The following is a 16,974-nucleotide window of genomic DNA, read 5'->3' on the forward strand; positions in this document are numbered from 1 at the left end:
CCACTCTCTGGGTGCGGCCCTCCAGCCAGTTGGTGACCCATTTGACCGTGTGGGTGTCGACACCGCAGTCCCCCAGTTTCTTAATGAGAATGGGGTGAGAGACAGTGTCAAAGTCCTTCTGAAAGTCCAGAAAGACTACGTCCACTGCTACCCCTGCATCTAAGGATTTGGTGACCTGGTCGTAGAAGGCCACCAGGTTGGTGTGACAGGACCTGCCTCTAATGAACCCGTGTTGGTTGCCCCTAAGCATAATCTCCCCTGCTGGCCCCTCGTGGACATGTGCCAGGATAATTCTCTCAAAAAGCTTACCCAGGATCAAGGTAAGACTAACTGGCCTATAGTTTCCTGGGTCGTCCTTCCTCCCCTTTTTGAAGATGGGAACCACGTTGGCCCTCTTCCAGTCCTCTGGCACCACACCAGAGCACCATGAGTGCTCGTAAAGCTGTGCCAGGGGTCTCTGTGCCAGGGTCCTCTCTCCAGCCTCTCACTGGAGCGTGGGCAGTTGTCAGCCAAGTCCTTTCAAAATGGATTACATGAGCTGTGCCCTTGAGGAGAGAGTCCTGGGGCCATGCCCAGCCTGTGGGTTGAATATTGGAGACCTTCATTCTCTTATTAATCTTGTTTGTAGTGCAATCTTACTTAGAGGGAAAGGCATACCAAAGCTACTTGGGGCAGCTGTGACATTTGGGCAGGGCTGAATTAACCCTTTAGTGGGGCCTAGGTGAACAAACTCATGGGCCCCTACTTTTTCACTCAATTATAATAAGTAAAATAAGCATTTGGGGCCCTAGGCATGTTGCCTAGTTTACCTATGTGTTAATCTGACTTTCAACTGTCACAGTGCTCTGCGTGTAGTTTAGTGGCTGTTATTTTCTAGCCCCCTTCCCCCCTCCTCCAAGTTGGTGCCCAAGGCAGGTGCCCCAATCATCCTTCCCTAGTTACACTACTGCTGGGGGCTATGGGTCAGGCCCACCGTGGAAAGAACTGTCTGTATAAAGAGCAACTATTCTAAATGTCCTAATGAAATTATGTTATTTAAAAAAAATATATAGGCCCATGTTTTCAGGAGTGGCCATTAACTGTAGGGCCCTTGGTTTGGGGCACCTTGTTGCATACTGATTGTGACTTTCAGCAGTACTGAGCCATATGCAACTCTAGTTGAAACCCTGTAGGAGCTGCAGGGTTGAAACAAAGTCCAGTGTGATAAGCAACCAAAACTGAAGTATTCAGGATCACTGGTCAATGTAGGCTTAAATCTCAATATTGCTTAAGACCTGCATACCAAAGGGTTTGGGCATCAGCTATAAGGAGGATATGAGCCACAGTAAGGTTGTGCCTGTGCTGGGGGAGGGGGCAGCACCTGTGAGGTCTGAGACTGATTTTTCATATCTAAAACAATCAGTTTCTTGCCTGCTCCAAAAGATGTTAATCAAATCTTGCAACACCTCCATACCTGACCCAGTCACAACTGGAGGGGAACAAGAGTGGACGGGTGAGCCTTACACTAGGATACCTTTTGCGATCTGGAAGAGGGATACAAAGACTTACTCCTCTCTAATCAACAGTGAATGCAAAATTTTCCACATTGTTAAAATAGAAACATTGCACAATTAAATACTGAAGGGTCTGTCACTCTTTCTCTTTTATCCTCAAATATTCAGATAGACCTATCCCATTCATGTAATTACCTACGAATAGTAAATGAAAAGGAGTCACAGAGATATCTGATATGAACAAGAAATTTAGTTTTTCAGTGCTGAAATGGCATGTAAATTACCTGCCTACCCACCAACCCATTTAACCTACATATTTATATAGATAGAATAGGGTAATATTTTTTTAGATTGAGTAGACTCAAGCTTACTTATGAGGCTGAAGCCCCCACAACCAAAATTGTAGGGGAGGGTGTTTTAAGTTGTGCTTGGTGCCAGTTAAAGGTTTTTGTTCCCCGCCTTTTCAATATAAAAGCCCTGGTTAAAAAGGGTCTGTAAATAATTCTGGACTTTTGCATTTATTAAGTGGATTTTGATAGTTTGTTCATTTAAACTTGTGTTTCTCAGCTCGTGGGTTGGGACCCAAATATGGGCCACAAGAATATATGAAAGGGTTGCAAACAAACTTTAAAAAAGGATTCTCTAAAGGAGAAAAATGTGGGAAACCATGGCTTTTCCTTTCCAAGCTGGCAGAGCTCCAGCTTGAGCGACTGCCTGTGGCCCCCCATACTGCCCCCACCCTACACACTGGGGGCTGGCACCTGGGGGAGGGGGGCAGCAGTGCGGAGCACTAGGTTGGGACTGGCCATGGATGTTTACAGATGGGTCCCGGTACAGAAGAGTTTGAGAACCACTAATTTAAATAACTATGTAGTTGCAAATAAAAATGTCACCAAGGTGTCCATTCTAGTTTTCTAGGGACATAAGACTGTTCAACAAAAAATGCTTAAAAATCTGCTTTGGTGCTTCACTGAATTGGGTTTATAACAGATTTTTTTTTTTAATTGCTTACTTGACTACATTTCTTCCTAATCAAACTGAGGTGAACATTACAGTTTCTGAAGGAAAACAAAGTCTCAAGGAAAAGACACTTAAGAAAAGGCTTTGAAATGCAGACAGAGCAGCTGCATAATGATTTTACTTTTCCTTGAGAGGAGCCTGATGAGTCAAGGACTAATTCCTGTCTTGACTAAGAATTTCCTGGTTTATGTCAGATTAAGTCAGAATTCGAATGTTGTTTTGATATAGTACAGTGCATAGAATAATTTCACAGTATCAATACTACAGAGTGAGATGACCTGAGTTAGATGGCAGAGAGCACTCAGATATGTACAGGTTTCCCTTGCTTTATGCGGGTTCTGTATGTGCAAATTTGCTCTTATGCAATAATCCTTTTTATACCAACAATTCATTATATGCAAAGTAAATTCACTCTTATGTGATCAGTGTGGTAGAAGCCCCGCAGTCAGCTGCTTTGTGTGGTGCGTTGTGGGAGTGACATGCACCAAAATATAGTCTCCTGTGTGGATCTGTGCTCCTTGCTCACTGTCTGCAACATGTGTTTCTGTCATTGCCATCCCCATTATGATAGTGCCTTGTGCTTGTGTGTACTGTCTGCTGTTGGCCAAATTTGTCTTGTAAAAGTGGTAGAAATGGGTCTGGGGGTCAGTACAGTTGAGATCTTGGAACATATCCCTATTTGTTACATTGTAAAGTGGATTCCTTTTATGCGAATTTGTTACGCGCCATTTTTCAGGAACGGATGTACAGCATAAAGCGAGGGAAACCTATATCAGGTTAAGACAAGTTCTGCAGTGATAAGGACTTTGTATTTTAACCATCTGAACCACTTAATGTAGCCAGAATGAAGTCCCATGTTTCAAAATCAAATAATTTCTCTTTTCATTGAAATTCCTTCTTGAAATAGACCTTTGGTGTAGGTGCATTGCCAGTGGGTGTTTAACAGCACTGTCATGTTTTTGTTTCAGAGAATCAACCCTCCCCACTGTCCATGCTAGTGAATGCCATGAAACCTATCAAGACGGTACTTCATCATCATGCTTTGGTGAATTCCCAGTTTTGAAGCTTGTATTATTAATGTTGCCAGCCTTTGGAAAACAGCGATGTGGTCTGTTGGGTTCAGATTCCTGGCAGGATGGGATATGGGGAGGGATTAAATGGTCCACTGGGAAAAAAGATTTTTAGTTCAGAATGTCACCTACCCAGTACCTAGAGACCATTAATGTTAATTAGGTACTGCACTGCTTTTATTTGCCAGAAAAGCAGCATGGTTCTTGTCATCTTCCAGGCTCTCCGTCTCAGTGTAATAGAATCCATCGACTGCTGCTGTTTTTAATCTTTCTGGAATTTATGGAATATGAAATGTAAATAAAGGCCAAACTCTGCCAATTGAGAGCGCAAACCTACAAATGTTTATTCACACGTAAGTCCATACATTGGCTGCAGTGGAATGCTCCTCCTGTGTATAAGTATTACTTATGTGATTAAGGATTTACAGATGGGACTCAGCTTCAGGATAACTATTCCCATGAAGGAATTATTGTGCAACTTTCCGCTTCAGGTAAACTGGGTGGGCTTTGACAGTCTGCTATAAATATCCGCTCTGATTTTTTTTTAAGTTTCTTCTGTAAAACTTTTTTTGGATAACGTTTATTTGCTGACAAGTGCAGTTTCAGATCAGCTAAGATGATTTTTTTTTGAATTTGTACTAAAACTTCAGCTGCCATATCATTATGTTCAATATACAACATTTCTAGTTTTAAAACAACACGGTTGCAGTATCTAGTAGATTTCTTAAAACGTTAGTTTGTGTGTTACTTTGCTTGTCTGCGTAAACTGCCTTTAGCTTTCATTGGGAAAGTCAACTTATAAATCTAATAATAAGTAAGTTATTACCCCACAGTGAATCAAAACCCTGAGCTTTTTATTAACTGCAAGTGAATTTGAAGGTTTGTCATTTTTTAAATTTTGCATTACAGTTTTCTACCATTGGAGGGCAGCATTGTTTAATGCATATTTTCTTTTGTATGCCTGCGTATTCTTAAGTAGTCCCTTAGTCGCATTATACTTCAGTGGTAAGCATAGCAAATAATACTGTGGTGTGTGTTTGTGAGAAAATCCTGTACAACTGAAGGTGTAAATATGGTAAGTTTTGTATTTAAAGTCTTTTGAAATGTCCCTCTTAATGACTCATGACACTGTGATGAAAAACATAAGACTTCTGTCCTTAGAGTTGTTCACAAGAACTTTTGTAGTTGCACCCTAACTATATGTAATGAATCTTGGGGTAGAAAGTCCACTTTTAGCTTTATGGGCATTATGGCCCAGTGGAGAGCGTGCACTTGGTTTCTGTTCACATTTACATTTTAATAGTGATACATGCAGAAATTCAGTGTGAACAGTTGTTGGCTCGATAGGTTTTACCTGAACATTCTGGGAAGTTAAATTGATAGTTACTATCAGTAATAAGGTCATACATATCATTTTTCCTTTTTCTGTGGCAACTTTTAGACTTTCTTGCTTATGTGAGACCACTTGAAATCTAGAACTTAACAGTATTTTTGCAAATAAGATGCTCATTAATGCCATCCATCACACACTTACATTTTAAAGTGGGCCTCATGTTAGTGTTTTTCTGGTATGGATCTTAAAGTGTTTTATCTAAAACCTGTCAGTATTTTAACTATTTTAGTTATTTATCAGCCCTCTCCATCAACATTTTTTTTTGTTATGACTGGCACCAATTTTACAAAACTCCCCTATTGAGTTGCCATGGTACATATATTTTGCCATGTTCTTAGATGCTGGCTGATTTCCCCATATGGTTTCCATATGGAAACATGTTGCTCTTGTTAGCCACCTTCGAAGCAGTCTGTCAGCCAGGTCCCCACTCAGAAACAAATAAATTGTCTAGTGTCTACTGTATTTCCTTTCAGGCTGCACTCTCCACTTTAAACTTGGCTTCATTTCAGAACAATCAAAATCCAATCAGCAGTCGTGCTAACTCCATATGTTTTATTTCCAGACTATGCTATGTAGAGGAAGCTGAAACTATTTTCAATATGTAACAATGTTTAGGGCGACATGCCACAGATCACTTTCCATGTTTTCCACTGACTACAAGCAAAAGCTCCATTCAGTAGGACAGAGCCACTCAGGTTTCATGTAGAAAACTGTGGTCAGCCAAATACTGCAGATCAAATTAGTTTTCCTGAAAAGCGGAGCACTTCTAATACAAAGTGATACAAATGTAAACTACAATTAGTCCGATGTGTTGGAAGTATGTGAGAGCCCTCTGGGGCTGAGTCTTAAAACATAAGCAAGCTTGACACATTACCTTATTAAAACAGTGCTTGCAAATGTAGCTAGCTCCATGAGCTTCCACCAGCCCTCCGTGGTTGGTCTTTGGGCACTTTCTATTTAGTTTAGCTGCCTGTCTTAGAACAAGTCAGTCAACTTCTCTCTCTCCCTGTTTTACAGGTGATACACACTAAAATATAGTAAATTTTGGATGCCCAAATAAATATGCACAGGTAGGCATGTCCACATATGCAGGCATGTGCGCTTGCAGCAGCTCAAATACGTATGCAACAATTTAAGCTGTGGATTTTTGGCTCCACACATGTGCCCAGACATGCAGTTTGTTGTGGGGCAAGTTGTGCCACTTGGGGCAAAATAACTCTGCCCAGCTCCTCCCGGATCTGCAGCCAGGGGGAGCTAGAGCCTGGGGCCAGCACCTGTGCTGGCTCCATCAGTATAAAAAGTCGCCCTGGCAAGTAGCTGAAGGCTACTTGCTCTCAGGAGCTTCTGGGGCCCAGCCAATTAGTATCTGAGAACACTAGCCCTTGTGCCAGCTGGACTGCTGAAGCAGCCCTAACCTAGACTTCCCTGCACCCTCTAACCACTGCAGCAGTCTGGCAGTGGGGGCTGCTGCCCAGCTGTGACCTGCTGCCACCTGACATAGCATGTGGCCCCAAGGCTGCATACTTGCCAGACCTGGATGGGGACTACATGGCAACAGCAGAAGCATCTGCACCTCTGGACCAGCTGCTAGTGAGCTGTGGCTGCACAGTTGGCCTTTGTGCAGCACAACTGCCATGTGTACCGCTGCCCGGCCAGCTGGGCAGCTATCACCCAGAAGATGTTCTCAGTGTGGTGGCCTGCTTTGAACTGTCAAAGCATGACCTACTGGCCCCAACTGGCCAGGAGGTCAGCCACCTCCAGCTGGATCCCAGGTGCCAGCCCTAAGCAGGCTCCTCTGCCTGGGTCCTGCCATTTGCCTCACTAGCAGGAATCCTGGTGTACCCTATTTCAAAACTGCAAAATCTGTGATAAAAATAATCCCAAATTCACTTTTTAAAATACCCCAAAATCCATGTTTTTCCACAATTAAACCAAAAGACCATTATATATATATATATAGAGAGAGAGAGAGAGAGAGAGAGAGAGATCACTTGGGCAATGTTTTATTGATATATTTACAATGTTAAAACAATTTGGAAGCCTGACAGTGTCTCTATCATCATGATAAAATACATTCTAAATATCCATATGTTTTGATGTTTGCTTTTGGTTTTCCTATCATGGCACAATTAGAGCTCCCCCTGATCCCTTCACTAACTAGGATGTGGGGACAGCTGCCTCTACAGCCACAACTCCTGCCAGCAGGTCTCATCCTGTCTGACAGCTGGGCACACCAGGTGTGTGATGGGGGAGAGATGTGGGGTTTGCAGGAGAGGGGTGGTACAGGGTGTAGAGGGATGTGGGAGGGCATGGGGTGTGTGGGTAGATGTGGTAGGGACTGTGGGTGTGGGGGGCTGTGTAGGGGGGTGGCTCAGGAGGGGTGGGTCCCCTGTCCCCCACAGGGCACAGCCCCCCCACACAACACATGGACTGTCCCCCCTTCAGGGCCCACATGCCCCTGCTGCCACATGGCTCCAGCCCCCTCACACAGCCTATATGCCCCCTGTATGGCCCCATCCTGCCCACACGGCCCACAGTTCACCTACAGCAGCAGTGGCCATCAGGGCACTCATGGCCTCCTGGCACAGCCCCTCCCACCTTGCAGTGTGGGCCAGCCTGGCTCTGCCCCAGCTGCCTGGCACCCAGTGCTGCCTGTACCATATTGCATGGGCCCAGCCTGGCTTGGCTCGGTCCAGCATGGTGCTGTGCACCTTCAGGCAGCTCCAGGTTGCTCAGGCTGTCACCCAGGGCCCCACACTACTCGCAGGGACTGCCTGTCGCACCAGGCCAGGTCCTGCATGCATGGGCCCCACGTACCCTCGGGCTGGGCTGTTCTGTGCATGTGGGACCCAGCCCACTGTGACAGGCAGTCCCCATGAGCAGCGCAGGGCCCCAGGTGACAGCTCGAATGGCCTGGAGTTGCCTGAAGGTTCATGGCGCTTATGCAATATGGCACAGGCAGCTCCAGGTGCCAGGCAGCCAGGCTCATGCCGTGCGGTGGGGTTGTGCCAGGAAGCCCCAAGCATCCCAATGACCGCTGCTGCTGCAGGTGAGTGGGGGGGCGAGCAGGTGGGTGGGGGACCCATGCCTCCCAAGCTGCCTCCCCCTTCCCCCCTAGTCCCTCGCAGGTATCAAATTTTTGGATACCCAGGTATCAAGTTTTGATCCCTCACTGCAAATATGCCTCGCAGGGAATGTTTTTTTGTTCCCAGCGTGTCTCTTGCTGTGTCTCAAATGCACCTGTAGTTTCTATAGTTGGTGACAGGGCATTTGTTTGGGCTTCCCTGGTATCTTGTTTCCCCTGAAGCCAGTATTATCATGCAGTACTACTGCAATCAGGAAGGTTTATAGATTCAGAGATTTTGGGGCCAGAAGGGGCCATGAAATCATTTACTTTAACCTCTTGCATAACCTAGGTCATGAAATTTCACCTAGATTTTTTCCCACAAAGCCCCTCATGCACTCTTATTGCTCAAATAATTCTGGCTCATTGACAAACTGCGTCTGATGAAACATGCAGACAGATGCCTGATATTTATTCAGGGCCTCATCATAAGAGTATCCAAACACCTCATAATTGCTTGTGGACTTTACTTCTCACATGACCCTTGAATGGCAAGGAGGCGTTATTCCCAAATGACAGATGGAAAACTGAATCACGGAGTAAATAAAGTAATTAGCCAATTGTTCATACAGGAAGAATATGTCAGGGCCAGCATTTGAATCCAAGTCTCCAGAACCTGGATTGCAATAATCACATTTCAGATGAAGTTGCTCTCTGCTGAGAAAAGTGTGAAGTGTATGGGGAAAAAAAAGCCCATATATGGGTTAGGCACTGCCCAGACATACTGTAAAGAGCTGTTCTTATCACAAAGAGGCCCATACCCCAAAGAGGATCAGGGTACAACAACAGAAGAGATAGAAGAATGGGGTAACAGTCACTTGAGCATACTTTAAGACCACCGAATATAGAGTTGGATTTTTTATTAAACACATCACTATCAGTAGTTTCCACTTACTGCTTGCCTGCCAGTTGGATCATTTCTCTGTTTCATTCCTTGATTTTATGTTGTAGTGGATGATCAGGAAGAAGAGCTGCTGGGACTGACTGTACTGAGGTTTTTCATAGAAGAGAATTCCAGCCTGCTCAGTAAGCATAGGACAAACCAGTGAGAACTAGCTGCCAAAGCATGGGAAGCAGCAGTGGAGCTGTTGAATGTTAATCTAATATTTAGTGTTCAGTGGGTTGCCAGTAGTTATTGAACCATTCAGAAAGTTTTATGGCCATATTCTTCTCTTTACATCTGGCTCCAGGAGTGCTGGGTTTGAGAGCATCCATTAAAGGAATGGGGTGCGGCCTTAGGAAAGGCAATAAAACAACAAGATTTGTCATTGTCCAGAACTGGGTTGGGTGATGCTTTGTGAGAACACTGCAGGAATTTGGGCTGCACATTAGCCAGTCCCTAATACCACATGTCAGAACAAATCTAATCTATATAGCAATGGGTCTCAACCAGGGTGTTATGAGATCACTTCAGCAGTGCAGTAATGCAGGCACTGCCACTACCGCGGCAGCCAGGTAAAACTGCCCTATGCACAAAGCTGTGGCATACACTTGCACTCCTCTTGCATTAGAGGTCTCTGATAATCTTAAAGCAAGCAGGGTCGCCCCTTCCCCCATGCTCCTCTAAGGATTGAAAGGCAAGTGGGACACTTTGATCTGTCCTGTGTCGCCTCTTTCCAAGGGATGCTGCACTAGGGAAGGGCTGCAGCATGGGTCTGTTCTCCTTCCTACTTTAGGGTTATCCTAATGGGGAAAGAGATCATATGTATGCCACAGCCCTTTTTGGGCTGGCTGTGGGCAGATGTGTGAGGCAGTTTTACCTAGAGATAGCAGCACTCAGTTGAGGCAAACTGATAAAGTACCAACAGTGATTCTCAACTGGGGATGTGCCACATTAAAAAAAAATGATGGAAGGGTGCCTTGACTCTAAAAATGTTAACAACTATTAGTATATAAAATGCCTTGGAGGTGACACGTGTTAAGAGTCTAATGCGTAGATGAGCACTAACAAAATAGTCATGTTCTGGTGAGACTATCTTTAAGGATTTTCAACTACAGTACTCAAAGCTCCCAAATTAAAGCAATGGCAATTCTAGCAAACTTTGATAAACTGTGTGGGGAAAACCAAACCAACCAGACAGAAAAGCCCAAAACAAAACTCTGCACAGAACACACAAATCTCCTCTTGGGGAAAGGATGAGAGTGAATGAACCACAAGTGACAGATGTTACTCACATCACTCACTGTGCTGCTGGAAGGCACTTGCATACTCCAGTGGTGAGGAGGGAAGAATATGACTCTACATAGACTACAGGAAGTCCTTGACTTACAATGTTTTGAGTTACAATGTTTTGCACTTACACCATCTATAAATTGACACCCTGTTTCAACTTTCTGATGTCAGTTTCAACTTTACAACACTTGATCTGATGCCAAGCCATGCAAGCAAACAAGTTCACCATGTCACCCATCTCCCTGGAGAACATCTGTCCAAACTTCTTTGGACATGTTCTTTAAGAAAGCAGACAAGACTCCATAAAAACCTGCAGCCAGGACTTCTCAGAAGACTCCAGCCAAGAACCCTTCAAAACATCCAGCAAAGTCACCTCAAAGAAGTCCTTCCAAATCAATATGATTGCTATTTACAATATAAATACATTAATGTAGCTATATTACTCATCTATAATTGAGTACAAAATTCTGGGTTATTTTTGGTGAAAATAGGGTATCGGGCCTTGGTTCAGGAACTGATCCCCCATTTATAACATTGGTTCCTATGGGAAAATCGGTTCCAAGTTACAACATTTCGACTTGAGACAGTTTTTAGGAACCAGTTGTGTTGTAAGTCTCAGGATTGCCTGTATAGCAGAAGCGTGTAAGGTACAAGCCTAGCCAAGAGTGAACCAAATCACTAGGACCAGAAGCATGGGTGTGTTTATAGCAAATTATACTGTTATGTTAGTGGTGAATTTGAAGGTATAGATAGCTTTTAATGCATAGACTCATCAGTAAATGAAGAGGCAGTATCACATATTACTCATTTCTTTAAAATAATGACTAGTAGCTAAGTTTTGGCTAGTTGGATATAACAAATGTTCTATAATTTGTTTTATTCTTGGTCTAAATAAATTGATGGTATTTGCAAGTTCAACCCTGGAGTCCCTAGGAGATTTGTTCAAATAAGGTATACAAGACTGGTACCTGTACATGCTTTGGTGTTATCCCCTTTGAATCTCATTGAACATGGTGCCAAGAAAGTCTTTCAGTGAAAATAACTGAGGCTTTAGAAAAGTTCTTCTCAATGTGCAGTTCTGAGTGTCCAACACAACCAGGTTTTTTATTTAGTGAATGCTTATAAAATGACTTTTGCTGAGCAGCTGCTTTTGAAAGGCTTGTCCTGCATTCCCCAAACCGTCACTGAAACCAGCAGGTGTTTGGAAAGTAGCATTAGATGTTTGGGTTCTGAAACTAATTCCCAATGGCCTCACCTATCTACTCTACTCATTTTTCCTAGTCACAGAGGGTTTTTCCCCCTTCAATCACTCTCTTATTTCTGGCTCTGCTTCTTAGTCCCCCTTACTTTTTCTTCATTGGTGAAACAAGCCATTTTAAGTGTTTTTCCTCTAGATCGACATCTTTGTTGTTGTTTAAGTAGTATTTTTTCATTCCTTATCTCTATTATCTATATTTCAAATATTTTTTCACAGCTGCCTATCTCTCTGCTTGCCTCTGTTTTCCTTTTATTTGTGTTTTTTTTTTAAAAACCACTGCTAATTGTAATATTTACAGGGAAAACTGTTGATAGAGACTCAAGTAAAAGAATTTGCATTTTGTAAAATTAAATATAAAAGTTCATCAAATTCATATAAAGGGTAAAATGTCCTTTTCTATCTTGCTATGTGTTGGGTTGATCCAGCTAATTTTTTTCTTCAGCACTTGCTTAAGTTTAAGCACCTGATCAGTCGCATTGACTTTTTAATCGGACTACCCATGATTAAGGTTAAATACATGCTAACTGCTTTGCTGGGTCAGGGTTAGAGTATGCAGCACCCAATAGAATTAGCTCTAGATTTGTGTTGCATATGGCACGTTCATGAGACTTCATGTACAAGCGGTAGGAGTGCCGGATTTGGACTCTATTCCTGTTCCATTGAAATCAATGAGGGTTTTGCCTAATAGGCCAATAAAAGTGATTGATTTTTCCTTGGCTGATAGTGAGTTTGAATGGTATGCTAGAGGTCATGTTCCTGATGAAAGCACATAGCTCGCAGTCAGGTATCACAGAGGGAAGTTTATATTTAAGGCTATGATGCCATACAGTGTTATAGGCAGCTGTAAGGTCAATAAAGACCCTGCCTGTTTTCTGTCTCATTTCCAACCCGTTTTCTATGTCAGACGTAAAAAATGTAACCTGGTCAGTGGTACACCACTTTTTTCAAAAGTCAGTTTGTTTTTGGGGGAGTTGGGGATCAATGATGTTCTCTATTCTATTCAGGATTATGCGCTTCATGAGTTTATATGTAATGCAGAGTAGCGAGATGGGTTGGAAGCTCTTTGGATCCTCTAGTAGTTTATTGGGTTTCAGGATAGCAATGATGTCAGCTTTTCTCCAGATTTATAGAAGTCTCTTACTTTCTAGACATTATACATGAATTTCTGAAGCCATCTTTTCATTGTGGGTGTGAGCTTGGTAAGAAATTCTGGAAATATCTGGTCTGGCAGCCAGTCTCGATCGCTTTAATTGATGTGTCAAACTCCTTATCAGAGATGAGGGTGAACAACCTTGTGTGTGGCAGGAGAATGCAGTGGTTTTCATATAAGGTAATAACCTCATATGAACCCTCCTACCACTCCATAAACACTCCAGCTATCAGAAGAGAACTAGAAGACCCCTGCAGTTGCTTCTAAAGAGGTAGGGGCCATGCGACTGCTATGCTTACACCAAGCGTGACTCTTCTATGCCTTGGGGCTTCTAAACTAGCCCTCCTTAAAAGCATACAAAGGTTGAGTTATTGGCTCACCTAGTGTCCTGTGCAGATTGTATATTTCTAACTTACTCTGCTTAATGTGCAAAATGCTCTTTCATTAATTTACACTGCCTGCTAGATGTGATCACTGGCTATCACCATTAGATGGTGCTGTGCAATATAGATACGACAAATCTACACATTTAAAACTGTGCAGTTAAATGAAGTCTTAACATTGATTTACTACTCTTTAATTGTAGATCTTAGAGCTGGGCATCAACTGCTCTATTTTCCTCTTGAAAATTATCTGAGCTGATAGAACAATAGGATAAAAATTTCCCCCTCCCCCCCAATCCAAGTTTCAAAGACTTTCTGTTTGGCAGCATTCAAAATTGGTCCCATATTTTGCTTTCTACTTTGCCTTTTATGGCTGATTTTACCAAAACTTTTATTGAAAATCATATTGAAATATTTTGTTTAAAAAATACGGTTTTCTATATAAGACCATGCATCTATTGAGGAATTCTGTATCATGAACTTGAAAATGATCTTGGTAAACATGTCAACAGAATATGTACTTAAAAATAGAAGTTTCAATACTTGCCAGCATTTTCTTTTGCTGAAAGGTTTTTTTTAATGATTAATTACCCAATCATCACCCAAAAAATTTATCACAAAAATTTTGACCAGCTATAAATATGGCCTTTTCCATGTTAAAATAATCAATGAGCACTAATATTAATGCTAATATAAGTGTACCCTTGCATACCTACAGTGATAAGAGATTGCAAACAAGTGCAGGGTTAAGCTGGTTTACAGCTGTTTTATTCTTTCCTGTTGCCATAAGTTATCAGTTTTACAAAGAGGCACGTTCAGGAAAGCCACAAAACCAATGCTTAAAAGCAGGACTGCTGTCTTTTTTCAAATGCTTTGTTCTTGTACCTGATCCTACACCATTCAAATCAACTAGTGTTTTGTGTTAAAAAAAATTGGCAATGTTTGGTCAAAGCGTCATATTCATAATGTGAATTATAGTTTATATTTGTATCTGTGGCTTGCCTGTCTAGCCAAAGTATTTTCCATTTTCAAATCAATCAATTACAAACTGAATTATTAAGCTTTATAATTCTTGGCAAAACAGATGCATAGCAAAAATGTGCATGTACATTGTCTTAATGGTGGCTGGAAACACTTACAGCTAATTTGTTGCAGTATGTATGTATGTAAAATGGCACTTTATTTAAAAAGAATAGCAAAAAATGTGAAGCCTAGTTCAGCAAGTGGGTCTGTCTTAGTGTGTGGGAACTCAACAATTACACTTACTGGAAACTGGCCTAACAAAAATGAAACCACTTAGTTTTTGATGTAGAGACTAAACAAAGAGGGTAAATGATAAGATAAAAAAAGGGGGATTTCAAAACTCTTCCAGTTTGACTTACTTCAGCTGTTCTATAAAAATACAGCTTTGTATACCCAGCACCCGGTATTGAGGACCTCAGGGGGCTTGCTGGGTTTCTTTCTTTTTCCTCTTCTTTCAGGGTTTAGTTTATAGAGGTGGGTTCTTCTTATACCACAAATTTGCACAGCTGGGACTCAGGTATTCTTATCAAAGGGTAAGAACGGCTGTGGGGAGTTAGCCAATTAAGGCATCAAGGATTCTGTATACCTGAAAGAGAGGTGACCTGAGACTCAGCCAGTTAGGATGACAGAGTAAGCTTTACCATTCAGCTACTTGTAGGACTAGATTAATTGGTCAGACAAGATTGCAACCCAAGGGACATGTTTTGATGGTTGATGTCCTGACCCTTCTTTTACAAGTTGTGGAAGAGCAGAATAAATAAACTTCAGTCTTTACTGTCTGAAGCATTTGTGTCTTAAAAACCAACCTGCTCATTTAGCCCTTTTAACAATCTGGAAGTGTGTTACACGCATTTTCACCTGTCGGTGTCCAACAGGGGGCAATAGGAGAGGCCTTATCATTCCTTCTCAGAAAGTAGGGCAATCAGGTAGTTACCTGAGGTGCCTGTACACAAATGCACGGAGCCTGGGAAACAAGCAGGAAGAACTGGAAGTCCTCGCACCGTCAAGGAACTATGACATGATTGGAATAACAGAGACTTAGTGGGATAGCTTGCGTGACTGGGGCCGTGTGTAGATGAAATGAGAGGCGTGTATACACAACACTTTAAAGAGGGCTAAATGCTTTTGCGCCGCTTTAATGGTGTTGGTGTCTGCACGCCTCGGCAGTGTATTGTGCATTAATTCCAGCCACTGTAGGAAATTCAGTGGTGTAATGTGCCTTAAATGATTTGGGGTGCAGCGAAGTCCTCTGAGGAGTTTTAGTTTGCTGCCCCTACAGCCACAGAGCGAAGCACCAGGCTCCGTGCAGCTCAGAGGCTCTGCAGAAAGCCCTGCAGACAGCCTGGCAGCAGCCCGGGAAAACAGGCTCTGCCCAAGAAAAGCGGTGAGCCTGATCTACCCTCACTCCCTGGAGCCTGCCTGCCTGAGCTGTGCGTGGCCTGGTGCTTCCCTCCACAACTGCCTGCGAGTGAGTGCCGCCGGGGGGGGGCAGGAACCGCTGGCATGGAGGGAAGCACCAACCCCCTCTGCAGCCCAGGGACTGCTCTGATCAGCCTTACTTCAGTCCCTGGAAAAATCATGGAGCAGGCCCACAAGGAATCCATTTCTAAGCACTTAAAGGAGAAGGTGATCAGGAACAGTCAGCATGGATTCACCAAGGGAAAGTCATGCCTGACCATGACCAACCTGATTGCCTTCTCTGATGAGATAACTTGCTTTATGGATGCAGGGAGAGCACTGGATGTGATATAACTTGAATTTAGTAAGGCTTTTGATACTATCTTCCACAACATCCTCACAAGCAAGCTAAGGCAGTATGGGTTGAATTGAATGGCCTGTAAGGTGGATAGAAAACTGGCCGGATTGTTGGACTCAAAGGCTAATTATCGATGGCTTGATGTCTTGTTGGTATCTGGTCTCAAGTGGAGTGTACCAGGCCTGGTTTTGTTCAATACCTTTATCAATAATCTGGAAGATGGCATAAAGCGCACCCTCAGCAAGTTTGCAGATGACGCCAAACTGCAGGGAGTAGTAGATACAATGGTGGGTAGGGCTAGGATTCAGAGAGACCTCAACAAATTGGCGGATTGGACCAAAAGAAATCTCATGAGGTTCAGTAAGGACAAGTGCAAAATCCTGCACTTAGGACAGAACAATCCCATGGTATTTTCTAATGTAAAATAGAAATTGTGTACACAGAAGACTCTAAATCTGAAAAAAAGAGTAGCAATTTACAGCTCAGTGCAGCTTCAGCAATATGTCCTTGCTGCAAAGAAGCATTGAGCTCATTTGGATAGGGCTTTCTATTAGACACCACAACTGATTAATTACAGTTACACCCCAAAACGTGTTTTCATATGTGTGGTTCAGCTACTAGAATAAGGAGAGTACAGATGTCCTATGAACCTACATCTCTTAAGGATTTTATTCTTAACTGTGTTTCTGGTCACAGCATCATCCCAAATATGTTCACATGATGTATGAATTGAATTGGATTAATTTATCTAAGCATATAACATGCATCTGAGTGGTAGTACCACAGTCATTCACTTATAAAAACATGAGTCTGGAAAAAAACAAGGGACTTAATCAATGCTTATGGTTTTACATCTACTTTAACATGATGTAAATGACTACACAGGGTGTAAGACATAGGAAAATTAGGCCCGTTTTCTTCAAGCATCCATTAGAGGGTATGACTGGGGATAAAGGCCTGCATATCACCAGGGCAAAGGACCGGTTAACTACTAGCTGCTTCCCTGCTTCTGGAAACAGTGTGGCCATTTCTTTGCTCTGTTGATATGAAAGGCAGCTAAACCTCAGCAAGCAGACCATACTATGGTGAAGAAAGGAAAGATCAATTCCTGGAGCAAGTGGGATTTTCAAG

General features: G+C 42.8%; 1 long non-coding RNA gene across 1 annotated transcript in view; it reads right to left on the reverse strand.

The window, feature by feature from the left end:
- Window positions 1-827: 827 nt before the first annotated feature.
- The window catches only part of LOC109302476, a 30,444-nt gene continuing 14,297 nt past the window's right edge, over window positions 828-16,974 (reverse strand). Inside the window, exon 3 of the long non-coding RNA XR_002098801.1 lies at window positions 828-1,688. This is a non-coding gene — a long non-coding RNA (uncharacterized LOC109302476). The remainder of the gene's footprint in view (window positions 1,689-16,974) is intronic.

The sequence above is a fragment of the Gavialis gangeticus genome, unplaced genomic scaffold (assembly GCF_001723915.1).
Source record: "Gavialis gangeticus isolate Ggan-Ray unplaced genomic scaffold, GavGan_comp1, whole genome shotgun sequence".
Taxonomy (NCBI): Eukaryota; Metazoa; Chordata; order Crocodylia; family Gavialidae; genus Gavialis; species Gavialis gangeticus.